Genomic DNA, 7,058 nt, shown 5'->3' on the forward strand with positions numbered 1-7,058 from the left:
CTTTCCTATGTTGGATCTGCAACTCTCATTCGATCATGGACAGACGCGTCTGTATGTGTTTGTATATTCGGAGATTTGTAAGTATATTGAACGTAGACGTATGTACTACGACTGATCATTTCCAGGTGTTCTGAATGTTACGTTAACTTGATTGTAACGAATCCTACAACTGATTATTACACTTGTGTGTGTGTGTGTGTGTATGTGTGTATGTGTGTGTTTGTGTGTCTGAGTGAGTCTGTGTACCTAATAAAAGGTAATTACGAAATCCATCTACTTCAGGAACTCCGCAATGGCAGTTAGAGTAATATTAATTAATATTAAGAGATGGATTTCGTATTAGACTTTTATTAGATACACTCATCCTCACACACACACACACACACACACACACACACACACACGCACACACACATATATATAACAACAAGCCAGTCGACACTAAAAATCTCTAATGAGACTTCTTCAACAATGTACTTTAAGAGACCCAGACTGATGGGTCGACAAATGTTGTACCTAACAAACGTCTAATATCAAAATACATCTCCTACTCTTAATTAATATTACACACATACACACACATATATATATATATGCGCATATATATATATATATATATATATATATATACCTATATAATATATAATGAGTTGAATGGCCTATTAAGGCCAATCCTTAATATTATTGTTGAATGTACATTATATAGTCTGTTGACTATTCTTTCTTTCTCACTGGACCGCTGGTGGCGAAAAAATTTCTATCGAATTTTTTGCTACCCTCATATTGATTAATTGATATATACCTATATATATATATATGTGTGTGTGTGTGTGTGTGTGTGTGTGTGTATACCTTTATATACCTACATATATACAACTATATATGTAAATATATATATATTATATACATATATATATATACACAGACACTGAATGGGAAAGAGAAGATAGATAGATAGATAGATAGATAGATAGATAGATAGATAGATAGATAGATAGATAGATAGAATAGATAGATAGATAGATAGATAGATAGATATGTATGTATTTATGCATGTTTAAATACAATCATAAACGCACAATATATCGAAAAGAAATGGGTGACTGTTTATATATGTGCTTGTGTTTTTGTGCAGGTGAATGGGTGTGGGTTTTGTCGTGGGTGCTTGTGTTTGCGTGCGTGCGTGTAAGCGCGCACCTGTATGTGAATGTGTGTTTATGTGTTAATCCCTTTCACTCTCTGTTCACCCGCCGAGGTCGACTTTGCCTTTCATCCTTTCGGGGTCGATAAATTAAGTACCAGTTACGCACTGGGGTCGATGTAATCGACTTAATACCTATGTCTGTCCTTGTTTGTTCCCTCTATGTTTAGCCCCTTGTGGGTAATAAAGAAATAGGTATGGTTTGACATCAATTCTGTTCTGAAAGTTAATCTGAATAATAAAAGCGAAACATTCTTATTGTCCTGGAGATGTCGTTCATTTCTCATCGCTATTTTCTATCTCAGCTCGAAATTTCTTCTGATGATGTAGAATATACCCCTGTTGATCCAGTAACAAAAGTTACATCGATCGTAGAGTAGGATATTCACATTACTTGCAGTTATGTTCTTCAGATATTTATTGAAGTTATTCACTGAATCCAAACTGACCACAAGCAATTCTTTGCGTTTTATGCATGTATAGAGAGATGGATGGATGGATGGATGGATGGATGGATGATGGATGGATGGATGAATGGATGGATGGATGAAAGGATGGTTGGATAGATCAATCAGAACTGGTTCTCTCAGATTCCACGCAGAAAACTTGAGGTCTTTAAACTTGAAGTCTTAAGCATCGAAGATAAAAACACCGCTCAAGTGATAATGGACACATTGTATAAATGAATGGCTATCTCGAAACTGCTGATATGTACTAGCGTGTATGCAGAAGGCATCCTTATCACAAACCAAGATATTTTAAGAAATGTATAAATTCTTCCTCCTTGAAAGCATTTGTCTAGCTTGATGGCTACTGAAAAATGGTTGCTATTATCCACCCCCGGTGGGAAATACGGTTAACGTGCCGATGTTCTTTGAATCACAGCGCACCTTTCATCGCAGATTTTAAGCAATCTGCATGACAAAACACTTACTAAAAATATTCGTGGTAAAAACATTGTATAACATGCACCACATGTGAAAAGGTTTGCAAACATTTCTGTGATTTCAAAGGACACTGACAGATATACACATGGACATCTAACTCTCCCTACAGATGTGCACATACGCAGCCTTGTCTTTTTTATTTCTCATGACTGGAGCATTCTAATTGCTCAGGCTGTCAGCAGTCGCCACTGTTCTTGTTTTCGATCAGGATTTTTTTTTCTTTCTGTCAACTTCCCCTTGCAGAACGACTTGATAAGGGAATTCGTTGTGTCATAGATACATTGGGTTTATGGCGCTCCATTGCAGCAAGGAGGGGCCCCTTCCCGCTTGCATATTTGGCGGATCGCTGTTATGCAAAGTTGGAAAGCTGGTTGCTTTCTGATGTTTATACAACATGCGTTGAAAATTTCTGAAATATTTTTATTGGAATGCTTCTAATCTGTAGTTCTGCTTCTGTAGTAAATGTTCAGCTTTCCAGCTCGGACATAAAGATCAAATTTATGCCGGTCTTGTTCAGTTTCAGCTTTGTTAAAAAGAGCCAGAAAAGGGATTTGATGGAGTTGCGTTTCTATAAGGTGTTCAAATTTTGCATTAACCTATCTCAGCTGAGAATGGAGAAAAAAAATCTTACAAAAACAGCAAAACAAAGAAAATACACCCATTCAGGCGTCATTTACTGCACTGTCACTCAAGGAAATTCATATGCACAGTCTTCGGCATTTGAGATTGCAAATGATATGGTATACGGTATTGCAAACATTTTACAATGGATATCTTCTAAATTTTCTTAATATTATGGGCCCATAATTGCGTAAATTATGAGGTACATGTTAGGCGGGGCTTTGTGGCAGACGTTTGATTCCTTGCCACAGCGTTACGAGTTCCTTCGCGCTACGTGGTAGCTTGTTCGAATGTCTTGTAGTATATCCTCGAGCCGGCCATAACCTCGTGAGTGAATTTGGAAGACAGAAGCTGAAAGAAGTACTACTCGTACATATATATATATATATATAAACGGCAGTTTGTCTGTGTGTGTTTCTGTGTGTCTGTTTGGTTGTACCCTCACCCTGACCACTGCTTTCAACCGATTCTGATTCAACCGATTCTGATGACACTTGACACACATAGCCCAATGTCATAATTCAAAACTAACGCAGCGAAAATTTTGAAAAGTTCCCCCAGTTCTGAAAAAAATCGATAAATTCGACATGGGGTCGAGAATTAGAAACACAAACCACAGACTGTCTAGGGGACGCAACTCGACCTTTTTTTAACTCAGAAAAAAAATTCACCATCATTTTTTTTTCCATTTTTTTGCTATTTTTTGGCTATAACTCTCTAAAAATGCTTTATAGTTATTTCCCTTACAAACCTGAGCAACGCCGGGCGATACTGCTAGTATATATATAAAGTTGTCGGATTGAACCTTTGAACATCGTGCTTTTTATATGGGCGTTCCAGAGTTGGCCATCCAGACAACTTATTCATCTATGCTCTTGAAGGAAAAACAAACAAAAACACGTCGTCTACAAAGCAGCCTTACAGTAGTTATTCCTCTACTGTATTCGTCACATCTATGCCAAACTGCAGCCGTTAGCAATCAGACTTCCTGCAAGCATTCCATTGATCCTTTGCTTCATTTCCCTAATTGCTGTTAACAGTACATTACCTTCAATAACTCTTCTTACTTCACGCACGCTGTTCGCTCATAAGCATGCTCTGACATTTATTTTTGTACAAGCCATTATTCTATATGCTCGTTTATTATAAATGATTGCTTTTCTTTAACATACTTTATTTAATGATTCTCATTAAATAAAAGCTTCGATGCGGTTGTGTTTGGCATGGTGAGAAAAATAAGTTCATGAAACAAAACGCTTCAAGATATGTGATCCCTAATGCCTACTGCAATTGCTCACTCAATTTATGGACAGTCATTTATTACTAACTGCCAAATTTGTGTTCAAAAATATTTATTCATTACCTAAGATTCTTAATATCATATCAAAATGGTAAATATACATTTGACGCTTTGCAACTTGAAACGATGGACTAATTCAACTTAAACCGTCCACATGAGTGCACTGTTATAATACATCACACCGTCCCAAAGACGTGTGTATTTCCTAGTATATATATGGCGGTGCCCCAGCATGGTCACAGCTCATGAGCTGAAACTAGAATCAATCAATCAATCAATCAATATATATTCGATTAAATTACACCATCTAGAAAATTACACCGATGTTTAAGTCAATTGCTAAATAATAAATAAAACGTATATATTTGGTATATACCTTATATATACGTTTTATATATACCAAATATCTACGTTATTTATTATTTTACAATTTACTTAATCATCGGTATAATATTGTTAAGGTTTTTTTTCTAATTTATATATATTATCTATATATATATATATATAATCATTTATAGCAATTATATTTATACGGCTTTAGTTTAGTATAAATTTTACATTTAATCTAAATGTTATATATATAGATATATATATATAAAAGGGCTTAGTAAAATAAATTACTTGCCACATACTGAACTCATTGCCACATTACGAACTCATTCGCCATACTGAATTCGCCTAAAATGGTCCCTTTACATACTGAATACTTGGTGAAATTGATTAATAATAATTAATTTTACCCTCAAATGTGATATTATATATATATATATATAATATATATATATATTATAATATATATATATATATATATATATATATATATATATATATATATATATTATATATATATATTATATTTGTGAAATTTGAATTAGTATTTCTGAATTGAATTTTTCCCTGTAAGTTAGGAATAAATTTCCTCACAAATTATTATTATTATTATTATATTAATTATTATTATTGTTGTATTATTATTATTATATTATTATTATAATATATATACACGTATTATTATAATATATAATATATATATCTATGTGTGTGTGTGTGTGTGTGTGTGTGCGTGTGTATAGGTGAAGATGCCTGGATCAGTGGTTAGAGTATGCGGCTTACAGTTTTAACTTTGTTAGTTCGATTCCTGGCGGCGAGTTGTTTCCTTGAGCAAAACACTTTATTTCACGTTGGTCTAGTCCACCCAACTGGCTAAAATGAGTAGTACCTGTATTTCAAAGGGCTAGCCCTGTCATAGAATGTGTCCGAGGAGTATTCAGCTACTTTCATTTTAATTTCTTGAGCAGGCTGTTCTGTTGCTGGGATCAACTGGAACCAGCGTCGTCGCAACAGACGGAGTGCTGGTTTGATATGTGTGTATATGTATATATATATATATGGGTGTGAGCGTGTGTCTGTGTGTGTGTGTATTTTATTGCGTGTTTGTGTTTGTCCTTACCACCGCTTGATAACCGGTGTTGGTTTGTTTTTGCTCCTGTAACTTAGCCTTTCCTAACAGGGAATCGATAGAATAGTGTCAGGCTTCAAAACATGTGACCGCGTGTGTACCGTTGGCGATTTTTTTCCTCTGTCTTCCCTTCTCTGGATCTTTCCTTCTCCTATGTTTCCGACGAAGAGCTCCGCTCGAAACGTTGAACCCTCCTTCTTTCCTTCTTTCCTTCTTTCCTGAGCGTCCAATAATACTATATTTGTTCCACGTCCTCGCGTTGTTGTGTTTTTTTGTGCTTTCATGTTTGGATTAACTTTATATAAGTACTGAGGTGGATATACTAGACTAAACTTTATATCTATACAAAGTTTAAATATATATATAGACAGACAGACAGACAGACAGACAGATAGATAGATAGATAGATAGATAGATAGATAGATAGATAGATAGATAGATAGATAGATAGGCAGACAGATAGATAGATAGACAGACAGACATATATATATATATATAGATAGATAGATAAATAGATGGATAGATAGATAGATAGACAGATAGAGAGATAGATAGATACATACATACATGCATCCATATATACACACATATATACGTGTGTATGTGTGTTGTTTATATATATATATATATATATATATTATATATATATATAGATATATTATATATGTGTGTGTGTGTGTGTGTGTGTGCTTCAGTAATAGTAAGTTACGTTTATGACATTCAGGTAGGAGGCATCTCAAAGAGAGAAACCATTTCATAGTAGCTGGAATTACTATAAATAACAATGTACTTTTGAAGAAATAAATCCAAATGTCTTCAAGAAGCTGTAAAATTCGCTGAATAATGTACTTAAAACTATGTTATGATTTGAAAAAAAGAAAGCCAGTATTGTACCAGTTGAAATGTTTATATTCGTAGGTCTGCTCAATCGGGGTAGATTTGAAATTAAACCAAACACAAACAACGCAGGTGGAAAATAAAATGACGTAACATGAGACAGATAGAAAGTGTGTGGGTGTATGGGTGTTGTGTGTCTGAGAGAAAGAGAGAGTGGTGGGAGAGACGAAGGGAGACAGACAAAGAGATTTTGAGTGCATAAAAATGTATGGTGGAAAGGGAGCTAGCAGCAACAGATTCAAACACACTATACACACACACACACACACACGCACAATCACACACAAGGAAATGTACAAATACGCAGTAATATCACGTATGAATGTAGTATGTGTGTGCGTGTGTGTGCGTGCGTGTGTGTGTGTATCCAGTTAGCTACATAGATAAATAGATTGATAGTTACAACATTACTACATATATATATATGCATTTATGTATGTAAATACGTATGTATGTATATATATATAATATATATATATATATATATATATATATATATACATCTATATATATTTATTTATACACACACATATATATACATATATATATATATATATTTATATAAACAAACATACAAGCATATATATATATATATATCATCTCTCTATCTTTCTCTCTTGCTCTCCTACCCCT

The sequence above is a fragment of the Octopus sinensis genome, linkage group LG10, assembly GCF_006345805.1.
Source record: "Octopus sinensis linkage group LG10, ASM634580v1, whole genome shotgun sequence".
Taxonomy (NCBI): Eukaryota; Metazoa; Mollusca; class Cephalopoda; order Octopoda; family Octopodidae; genus Octopus; species Octopus sinensis.